At 54.3% G+C, this 11,468-nt stretch overlaps 1 long non-coding RNA gene across 1 annotated transcript in view; it reads left to right on the top strand.

The window, feature by feature from the left end:
* The first annotated feature begins 2,112 nt into the window (after positions 1–2,112).
* LOC119320458 overlaps positions 2,113–11,468 on the top strand; it is a 12,438-nt gene continuing 3,082 nt past the window's right edge. The window contains exon 1 of the long non-coding RNA XR_005154995.1: positions 2,113–2,604. This is a non-coding gene — a long non-coding RNA (uncharacterized LOC119320458). The remainder of the gene's footprint in view (positions 2,605–11,468) is intronic.

The raw sequence follows: 11,468 nt of genomic DNA, 5'->3' as shown, positions 1-11,468 counted from the left end.
ATGACCGAAGGATGCTCCACATCACAATCTAATATGTAATGTTCACGCGTGCAATGGGCGTTGGTTTATTTCTTCTTTCTTTTACACGGAAATTCACTTTCATGTAAGTTGCTTTGTTCATGGATTTTTCCTCTTCCTTGGGGAGTCTAGTGAGTTATAGGTAAAATCATTGATTCTCTTAGTGTTTGGGTATAAAAAAAGGGCTTATATGTGTGTCACCGTCCTATAGAGAGTACTAGGATGAAAGGCATGCTTCGTTGTGCCTGATGTGTGCACTCGTCTAGTGCTGGCTCGTTGGAGTATGTAGGTCAGAGAAAGAGAGGATTTGTGGGAGAGAGATGAGAGATGCCACGAGGGGAGGGTGCAGATCTAGGACTTTGGGCTGCGGTGGCACTCCGATGATCATCCGACGACCCTTGCATCGTTGTTATCTTCCACGTGGATGGTTAGAGGTGAATCTAAAGATAATGATAGCTAGTCGAGAAATCCGATGGGTCTAGACATGGTTGTCGATCACAAGTTGATCAATGGTCTGATGATGATCACATATCCCTCCTTGAACACCCGAGCGTGGAAGGGCCCGGTCCACTTACTACTTTGTGTGTTCCTCCTCGACAAGTATACTAAATGGCATCCTTTAATATGCTGAATCAACGAGTATTGAAGGCAATATAAGCATTCGTTTAGATGACCAAAGTAGAACACGATGAAGCATGTATTTGCCCTAGCATTAGGTTATTACGAAATAAGCGATAAGAAGTGGTGACTACAAGAGAGGCGGTCACTAGCCATGGTGGGGAAGGGAGGGGGCTCATATGGGGATACCAATGGTCTTCCCCTCTCTATCCCTCGTGGAGCCAAGCATCGATGTCTTCAACCATTGTAATGTGCCCGTATGATGATCTCTTCCTTACCACTATCTGGCGTGTCGTGGAGTAATCAAACTAACTTTAATCTTATTCGGCTATTCATGGCCACACCATCAATATGGGGCACCAAAATTGAGGACCCCAAGATCATGTAAGTCTCCCATGTGTAGCGAGGAGCACGTGGGTTGACCCCCCCATTGGCCAACTAATGGTCGGCACCAATCGACTCTCCTTCCTTCAACATCCAAGTGTGGGATGCCTCAATCCCATTAATGTCTTCCGTGTTCCTCCTTAACAAGCCGGTTAGTGTCGTCCTATCAATTTGGTGTGTTGAGGGGTAAGCAAACTTATACAGGGGGGGGGGGTGAATCAAGCCGCGACATGGTGTGCTGAGGGGTGATCAACCCGCGATCTAGTATATCAAGGGGGAAATCAAGCCGGTGTTGAGGAGTAATCAGGGCGCGATCTAGTGTGCTAAGGGGTACACATCCGCCATCTAGCTAGCGTGTTGAGGGGTAATCAAGCCGACACAGAGGGGAAATCGAGCCAACGCCGAGGGGTAATCAAGACAAATTTTGGTGGGGGTAATCAAGCCGTGATATAGTGTGCCAAAGGGTAACCAAGCAGCTGTTGAGGGGTAATCAGATCGACATTTGTCTTATTTTGATTATTCAGGTATAGAAGAGCCATAACAGTCGAGGTTAGCACATACCCCTTAACAACTGTAGTATTTTTTCACTAAAACATAGTGTAAGAAATGAAAAAAATACTAATTATTTTGTGTAATATATCTTCTAGAATGTTCTAAATATTAATTATGGCTGGGCGGCAAGAAAACCCGCGCCCACACGTCCAATTTTCGCTGCAATGGCGGCAAGCCAAAAAAGTATCGAGAATTGACCCTATTACCTATGTTCAAGCCTCAAAAAAATATATTCGGCTACTCTGTATGAAGGGTTGTTGGTAATTTGGTACTCCATGACCCCACCCACGCCGCGCGCCGAGCCCGCAAACCCCCCAAATTCGGATAGGGATTAGGTGACTTGTCCATAGCGAGTCACGCCGTAACTTGCGGGCACCCAGCCGTCTGATCAGAAATGGACAGCCCAGATCAAGTCATGTAGCAACAAAGACCATTCACGATTTACTGTTCACGGGGTACTGTAGACTGGATACTGTAGACGTCTGTTGTAGCTATCCCACTGTTTACGTCCGATCCGTCCGTTGATCCTTGATCGAATGGTCTAAAGAGGAGGGCAAGTTACCACACTGTTCACTGGTGACTAGCCCACAGCAAGTCACCGGATCTCATTCCCCCAAATCCCGCTTCCCACCTCCACACGCAGCCACGGCTCCACCTCCGCCGCCGGCCACGGCTCCACCTCACCATTCCTCCCCTACCTCCGGCCACTTCTTCCCCACCCCCCCTCAGCCTCCACCGACCCTTTGACCAAGCCGCCCCCTCCCGCCACCGTCCGACAGCCGCTACTCCACCTCCACCGCCGGTCACGACCCTACTTCACTGCCTCCATTGCCGGCCAGCACTTCACCTCCACCCCCCTTCCGCATCCGATCTAGATACGTCTCCCCTCCCCCCTTTCCCTCCGCCTCCACCAAACCCTAGACCAACCACAAGCAGTCGCTGCCACCACTTGTCCCCGCTTCAAGTATCTCTCCGGCACCACACAGTCGCTGCTTCAAGGGTAGTGAAGACACGTCGAGGACGCGCAAGATGGTATAGTCCTTAACCCACCTCACGGTTGCCAATCTGCTGTTTGTACACATGTATGCGTAATTTCAGGTGGTTGATAAAAGAGTTTGTGCTTGTGTTTGATTTCGTTTGCTAGTGCTTGTGGTTCATTAGATCTCTGGTCGTTCCTATGAAATAAGGGCCCTGTGCTGCAACAAATAAATTTGGGTCTCGTATAGATATAAACTCATCACTAAAAAATAGTAATTTGTTATTAAGAACTGTTGAGCACAATGATGGATCTAGGATAAGAATGGAGGGTGCCCTGAAATCATTTGTCATCATGCTAAACTGATATACCACTTATAGTCTGGTGTTGTGGTGCAATTTGAGAAACCACTTAACTCGACGTTTGCACTCCTTTTTTCAGTCTTTTTGCTCCACGTTTTGAGTGTAGTACCTATGTCCCCTATACACAGTGATGTCTATTTTCCGTCTGTATATCTTGATCATATCGTGGCACATAGCAGATGAACACAGTAATATTATAGCATATAACACAGTATAATATACACCACCACATGACCTATATATTTTCTTCCATCTAGTTTGATGATGCAATTAGTTGGAACATTCTCTAAATTTTTTGTCCTGCCATGATCTCTGAATTTTTGTGCACAACACATTGGTACCATGTTCTTTGAAAGTTATCTTGCTCTAAAGTTCTGTGTTCTACCACAGTATGTACAATTTCCGTATCTGAAATTCATATGTTGCTTGTTTGCTAATGCTGCGGGTTTTTTTAATGCTTTGTTGATTGATCCATGTTTTCACTTCTATACGAAAAAGGCTTTCGCCCCGCTTTATAAATAAAGCAAACCGCCACAGAGCACATATACATGGACTAGTTCAAACACACGCACCCAAGTCTCACACACAAGTACGAAGGTTTTGCTGAGGGCACAGTTCAGCAAGCCCAAAAAACTAAAAGAAAAGAGCCGAGGAGCCAAACAAGCATCTAGTCGGGTTCCGGCGGGGGCGGCGGAGACAGACGGACGACCATCGGGCGGAGGTCGGCGATGAAGGCAGAGATGCCGCCACGGTCATCAGAGCGGCTAAGCGGCCGCCAAAGCTGCAAGAAACCAGACCGTTTGAAGATAGCATCAGTAGCCCGTTGAAGAGGATCGCGTTGGATCACAAGCTTATTGCGGATTGTCCAGAGGGTCCAAGCGATGACCCCAATCTCAAGCCACCTAATGTGGCGAGAGGCCAAGGGGGAGGACTGGAGCTCCGTATACAGGTTGGGGAAGTTTGTGTGGCACCAATTTCCACCCACCACCTCGCGGAAGCAGCTCCACACGAATTGCGCGAACACACAAGAAAAGATGTGGTTCGAGTCTTCGGGGCTAGCGCAAAGCGGGCAAAGGCCAGTGCCCGGGCCATTACGTTTGTGGACCTCCACGCCCGACGATATCCGACCGCGAATCCACTGCCATATGAAGATTCGGATTTTCAGAGGCAAGCGAATGGACCACACCGTCGCAAAGGGGGGAGGGCGGAGGAGGGGCGATGGCATGGTAGAGAGACTTAGTGGAGAATTGGCCCGAAGGCTCGAGACGCCATCTCACCTTGTCCAGGACACCGTCCACCACAGGCTCGTGGAGAGCCACGCAATCTAGTAACTCGCGCCAGGCGGCGGACTCCGGGGGGCGAAAGGGCCTCCGGAAAGCAAGGCACCCTAAGTCAATAAGGGCCCTCTCAACTGAGATCAAGGGGTCTACAGCGATGGAGAAGAGGTCAGGGAAGCGCGCAGTGAAGGGAGAGTCTCCGGCCCACCGGTCAAACCAGAACAAAGTCTTCGTGCCGGACCCCACCGTGATGGAAGTTCCGATGCGAAGGATAGGGGGAAGCTGGACGACCGACTGCCAGAACTGCGAGCCGCCAGTTCTCTGACAAAAGGCAAGGGGTTGTCCACGCAGGTACTTGTTCCGGATGATGTCGAGCCAGAGACCACCCTGGCCTTGCGAGATGCGCCAGAGCCAGTGGGATAGGAGGGCGATATTCATACGCTTGGAGCACATGATACGAGGCCGCCTTGTTACCTGGGCTTGCAAATTTTAGGCCAGCTGACCATATGATATTTCTGCTTGTTGTTGTCGCCAACCCAATAGAAGCGGGACTGGATTTTGACGATCTCATGGTGCAGAGTCTCGTGTAGGCTGTAGAAGCTCATGAGAAACAAGAGGAGGCTGGAGAGGGATGAGTTAATGAGAATAGTCCGAGCCGCCTTTGGCAACCACCTACCCTGCCAAGGTTCGATGCGCGTCTGAAGCTTGGACACGGTCGAGCGGAGGTCCGCGGCAGTGAGCCGAGAGTCGCTAATGGGTGTTCCCAAGTAGGTCGTGGGGAAGGACCCAAGGCGACAATTGAGCCTGTTAGCAATGGCAAGGGACTCGGTCTCAGAGTAGCCCATCACCATCACATCACTCTTGTCGAAGTTTATCTTAAGGCCAGACATTAGTTGGAAGCAGAGGAGAAGGAACTTAAGATTGGAGATGTCCGACTCAGAGCCTTCGACCATGATGATGGTGTCATCGGCGTACTAGAGGAGGGAGATCCCAGTGCGGCTAGCTAGGTGGGGAGTGATCCCATGAATGTGGCCAGCAGACTTAACCTTATCCAGGATGGCGGCAAGCGCGTCCACCACAATATTGAACAAGAAAGGGGAGAAGGGATCGCCCTGTCTAACCCCACAGAGTGTGGGGAAGTAAGGGGCGATCTCCCCATTGATGTTCACGGTGGTGCGACCGCATGAGACCATCTGCATAACTCTGGTGATCCATCGGTCGTCGAAGCCCTTCCGGAGCAGAACTTCCCGAAGGAAGGTCCAACTAACAGTGTCATAGGCCTTATGGAAATCAATCTTCAAGAAAACCGCCTTGAGGTGTTTAGATCGGACCTCATGGAGGACTTCATGAAGAACAAGCACCCCATCCAGGATGTACCGCCCCTGAATGAAGGCTGACTGGTTGGGGTGGGTAACGTGGTCAGCGAGGAGGGTCACCCTATTGGCGTACCCTTTAGCCAGAATCCAGAAGATCACGTTGATGACCGTGATTGGACAAAACAGGCGGATGTCGGAGGCACCCGGAACCTTCGGGATGAGCGAGATTATCCCATAGTTGAGGCGGCCGAGGTCGATGGACCCAACATAGAACTCATCGAAGATGGCCATGACCTCAGGTTTAATCACATTCTAGAAGACCTGGAAGAATGTAACCGGAAGACTGTCGGGGCCCGGAGCGGAGGTGGGATTCATGCCTCGAATCACGGCCCAAACCTCGCCCTCGGAGAAAGGGGCCGTGAGGGCCGCGTTTTCCTCATTAGAAACCAGCTGAGCACCGGCCCAACAATTAGATGCCAGGGAGAGGCCGCTCCTAGGAGCGGCAGAGAACAGGGACTTATAGAAACCATCGACATGGCTACGAATGTCACGGGGATCCTACAATAGGGAGGCACCATCCCAGAGGAGGGGGATGGTGTTGCATCTACGCCGGTCGTTCGCGATGGCCTGAAAGTAGGTCGTGTTCGTGTCGCCCTTCAAGACCCATTTCTGGGCCCCGCGGAGGCGCCAATATGCCTCCTCATCAGTGTAGATGACGGAGAGCTGGTCTTCTAAGTCGTAGCGAGAGTGCCACTCATCCGGGGAGAGGCTGATTGAGTCAGCACGCATGCCCAAGGCTTGGATGGCGGCCAACAAGGCCTTCTTACGCTCCTGGAGGTCACGTCCCAAGTTAGCACCCCAACCCTTCATGAACTGCCGGCCCCTCTTGGCGCAGAAGTGCCAAGAGTCAATAGCCGAGGGAGGGCGGGGTGGGGGTGAGCACGGGCCTCCACCCAGCAGGCGCCAACAGCCTCCACAAAAACGGTTTGGGACAACCAGAATGTCTCAAAGCGGAATCGAGGGGGAATCAGCGGCCGCTCATCGGTGGAGGAGAGGAGGAGGGGCACGTGGTCAAATCCAATCCTGGTGATGGCATGAAGGGAGGCTAGAGGGCAACGAAGGTCCCATTCCAGGGAAACTAGGACCCTGTCCAGAACGGACTGGGTCGGGAAGGCCTGGTGATTGGTGGTAAACCTGGCACCAATCCTATCAATCTCGCGGAGGCCAAGGTCAGTAATGCAATCATTAAACATTTGCATCCATGCAAAGTTAACGTTCGCGTTGCTCTTGTCCTCCACAAAATGGAGGTTGAAATCGCCTCCAACGACCACAGGAAGAGAGGCAGCCGAAATCTTCCGGTGGACCTCCTCGAGGAAGGAAGCAAACCTACTATGGTCGGCCGGGCCGTAGACAATGATGACCTCCCACTTGAAGTTGAGCGACCGTTCGAAGAGTTCCACGATCACAAAGAATTGCCCCCGGTCCATGCTACCCACCTCGAAGGTGGCATCCTTGACACCTAAAAGGATGCCACCCGAGTGGCCTATGCTCCCACTAGAAGGGAGCCAATGCCAAGCAAAGAGGTGAGAGCTCAGACGATCAAGCGCCGGGAGAGAAAATTCTATACGCATGGTTTCTTGGATGGCGACAATATCAATGTGTTCATCATGCATGTATTCCACGAGTTGGCGACGTCGGCCATCATGGCCGAAACCGCGGATGTTCCAGAAAAGAGCCCGCAGTAAGGCGCCATTGGGGGTTGCTTGACCCCAGGACGCGGGATGCGCTTGGGCGCGGAGGGCGGCGGTGCGGTACCGCGTACGACCACTAAGCTCGGCCGCGGCGAGGGGGAGGAGGCCGCCGGGCCACCTAGGTGGTGCTGGGGAGGCGTCCCCCACAGAAGGGGAGGGGTCGGCAGGCGAAAGCAGAGCCGCGCGGGCCTCCACTAGCCTACCATCGAGAATCTCGCGGGCCTTGATGGCCGCAATTTGGACTAAGGGGGAGCAGAAAACGAGCAAGTAGAAGTAGATGGGGGGACAGAAGGGGTACCTGGCTCCAGGTTCCGAGCTGCAGCGCGAAGCTCCGCCCAGGCGGGAATGGGCAGAGCCGGACTGTTGTCGGGACACGCTGCGTCAAGTCGGGCGCTCCGGCGGGAAGCCGTCACCGGGGAGGAGACAGACCGGCCCCGGTGGGAGTAGGCCGCTGTTCGCGGAGGAGGAGGTTGAGCGGCCACCGGGGTGGTCACCCGCGTCTCCCGCTCCGCATCAGGGGCCACCGCGGGGGCGGGCCAGGGCGCCTGCCCGGTGCAGACGAGGTGCGAGGAAGGCGACGTCGGAGTAGTCGGGGACGAGGGACAGAGCGCCAGGTCTGAGACGGAGCCGGGGGGATGGCGGCGGGGGCGAGCACGAGGCTGAGGCCCGGGGCGGACAACACCGGCGAGGCGGGTCGATCGACGGGAGTCGCCAGCGAACCCGACCTGGCCGGGGCGGAGGGACCCAAAGGAGCGATGGCAACCGGGACCAGCGAGGAGGCCACGATGCCATCCACCCTGGTCGGGGACGGGACGACCTCAAAGGGGACCAGGAGGACCAAGGGAGACGGCGGCGACCCCTCCAAAGCCGGCATGGAGCAGCCGACGACAGTCGGGGAGCGAGGAGAGGATGCTGGGAAGACCACCAGGCCGACGCTCGACGCGTCGCTCCCCTCCATGGTCTCACTGCCCGGGACAAGGGAGGCGTCCCGGGGAAGCGAAGAGACAGGGAGAGGGGCAAGCAAAGCCTGAGGGACCTGGGGTCCAACAGCGGGGTGTGGAGGCGACGGAGACAGAGAGCGGGAGCGTGAGTCGTCGGAGCCCGCATCATAATCGGAGCGGTGGGAGCGGTGAGAGCGGGGGTGGTGGCGGCCATGGAAGTTGTCGTCGGTCCCAGGTTTGCCACTGGGGGGGCGTCATCGGAGGAGCGAGGGCGCCCAATGTGGTTGGGAGGCTCACGGGCGATCCGGAGGTCAAAGCCCTGGTCGTTGAAGAACACCCGGATGGTGGCTTGAAGCTTGGAGGAGTCCAGACACTTGACCTTGACGCGGACCTCCTCCTCTTTGCGAGGGAGAGCTCGTCCACCACCACCACCTTGCCTAGGATCTGGGACATCTGGCGGATGACCACCTCAGACCAAGCAATGTCTGGGAGGCCTCCCACCAAGATCCAGGCTGTGTCCAGGACGGCCACCGCCTACGGGTCCAGGATCGGCTCAGTGATGTCGACGACAAGCTGGTGGAGGGCGAGGGTGATCTGGCCGCTGCGGGTGGCGTAGCCGTAGCTGATGGCGTCGGGGAAGATCACAGTGAAGATGTTGCCGGCGGTGGGAGTGACCACCCAGTCCCACTGACGCTGGTACAGGTGGTTGAGCTCCACCTCGATCATCTCTGGGGAGGCCACCCCATCCACCTGAAGGAAATATGCCCTGGAGGCAATAATAAAGTTATTATTTATTTCCTTATATCATGATAAATGTTTATTATTCATGCTAGAATTGTATTAACCGGAAACATAATACATGTGTGAATACATAGACAAACATAGTGTCACTAGTATGCCTCTACTTGACTAGCTCGTTTATCAAAGATGGTTATGTTTCCTAACCATAGACAAAAGGGTTGTCATTTGATTAACGGGATCACATCATTAGGAGAATGATGTGATTGACTTGACTCATTCCGTTAGCTTAGCACTTGATCGTTTAGTATGTTGTTGTTGCTTTCTTCATGACTTATACATGTTCCTGTAACTATGAGATTATGCAACTCCCATTTACCGGAGGAACACTTTGGGTGCTACCAAACGTTACAACGTAACTGGGTGATTATAAAGGAGTACTACAGGTGTCTCCAAAGGTACATGTTGGGTTGGCGTATTTCGAGATTAGGTTTTGTCACTCCGATTGTCGGAGAGGTATCTCTGGGCCCTCTCGGTAATGCACATCACTATAAGCCTTGCAAGCAATGTAGCTAATAAGTTAGTTACGGAATGATGCATTACGTAACGAGTAAAGAGACTTGTCAGTAACGAGATTGAACTAGGTATTGGATACCGACGATCGAATCTCGGGCAAGTAACATACCGATGACAAAGGGAATAACGTATGTTGTTATGCGGTTTGACCGATAAAGATCTTCGCAGAATATGTAGGAGCCAATATGAGCATCCAGGTTCCGCTATTGGTTATTGACCGAGAATAGTTCTAGGTCATGTCTACATTGTTCTCGAACCCGTAGGGTCCGCACGCTTAAGGTTTCGATGACAGTTATATTATGAGTTTATGAGTTTTGATGTACCGAAGGAGTTCGGAGTCCCGGATGAGATCGGGGACATGACGAGGAGTCTCGAAATGGTCGAGACGTAAAGATCGATATATTGGACGATTATATTCGGACTTCGGAAAGGTTCCGAGTGATTCGGGTATTTTTCGGAGTACCGGAGAGTTACGGGAATTCGCCGGGGAGTATATGGGCCTTATTGGGCCATACAGGAATAGAGGAGAGAGGCCAAAAGGAAGGAGGCCTGCGCCCCCCCTCTGGTCCGAATTGGACAAGGGGGGCAGCCCACTTTTCCTTCTCCCTCTCCTCCTCTTTCCTTCTCCAACAAGGAAAGGAGGAGTCCTACTCCTCCTCTTTCCTTCTCCAACAAGGAAAGGAGGAGTCCTACTCCTGGTGGGAGTAGGACTCCCCCCTTGGTGCGCCTCCTCCATAGGCCGTCCGCCTCCCCCCTTGCTCCTATATATATGGGGGCAGGGGGGCACCCCAAAGACACAACAGCAATTGATCCTTGAGATCTATTAGCCGTGTGCGGTGCCCCCCTCCACCATAGTCCTCCTCGATAATATTGTAGCGGTGCTTAGGTGAAGCCCTGCGACGGTAGAACATCAAGATCGTCACCACACCGTCGTGCTGACGGAACTCTCCCTCGACACTCGGCTGGATCGGAGTTCGAGGGACGTCATCGAGCTGAACGTGTGCTAGAACTCGGAGGTGCCGTAGTTTCGGTGCTTGATCGGTCGGGCCGTGAAGACGTACGACTACATCAACCGCGTTGTTCTAACGCTTTCGCTTTCGGTCTACAAGGGTATGTAGATTACACTCTCCCCTCTCGTTGCTATGCATCACCATGATCTTGCGTGTGCGTAGGAAATTTTTGAAATTACTACGTTCCCCAACACCACCACCGTGACGACCGCCTGGAGCGACGGGGTGGGGGAGGGATGTCCAGGACCTCGAGGTGGAAGAAGCCCAACCCCTCGATGCCATGACCGTACATCATGAGCTTGGCCGGCACGGGGCGATCCGGGCACAGAAGGGCGGGGTGGCCCGGGTCCTTGCATATATAGCAGCATTGAGGGTTGACGCAGGAGACTTGGGAGTGACCCGCCACCCCGCAATTGAAGCACGGGGGGCGAGGGAGGCCGGACACCAGACCCGGGGCGAACGAGGAGCCAGGGCCTAGCGGAGCGGGAGTGGGCAAGATGCCGCAACCCTGACCACGACGCTTCTTCTTCTTCGCTTGACCTTGGCGGCCGCGGGCCGGAGCGCCACCCGCACCGAACCTGGAAGCGAGAGGAGCCGCGAAGGTGGCATGCGGGGGAACATACTTCCGGGCCGGCGTGGGAGGCGGTAGGGCTTGCTGACAGGGGGACGGAGGGCGAGGGGGAACGGACACGAAGCGGGGAGGGCGAACGGCGTCACCCGCGCCAATCGGCCCTGGTGCCCAGAGGAGAGCGGGAGCGGTCCTGCCGGTCCGAGCGGCCCAGGGACCGGCGGTCTTCAAGGTGTCCATCCCGAAGAGCACAGAGCTCCCGCTGAAGCTCCTCCTCCCGGCGGACCGTGTCTGGGGGACGCGCAAGGCCGGTCCTCAAAACGCCGCTTCCGGCGAGCCTCCCCATCGTCCATTCCCGGGTCATGGCCAGACGGGTCGGGG

The sequence above is a fragment of the Triticum dicoccoides genome, chromosome 6B (assembly GCF_002162155.2).
Source record: "Triticum dicoccoides isolate Atlit2015 ecotype Zavitan chromosome 6B, WEW_v2.0, whole genome shotgun sequence".
In the NCBI taxonomy this organism is placed as follows: Eukaryota; Viridiplantae; Streptophyta; class Magnoliopsida; order Poales; family Poaceae; genus Triticum; species Triticum dicoccoides.
Note: the sequence above shows the minus strand (reverse complement) of the source record. Positions and strands in the feature narration are given on the sequence as shown.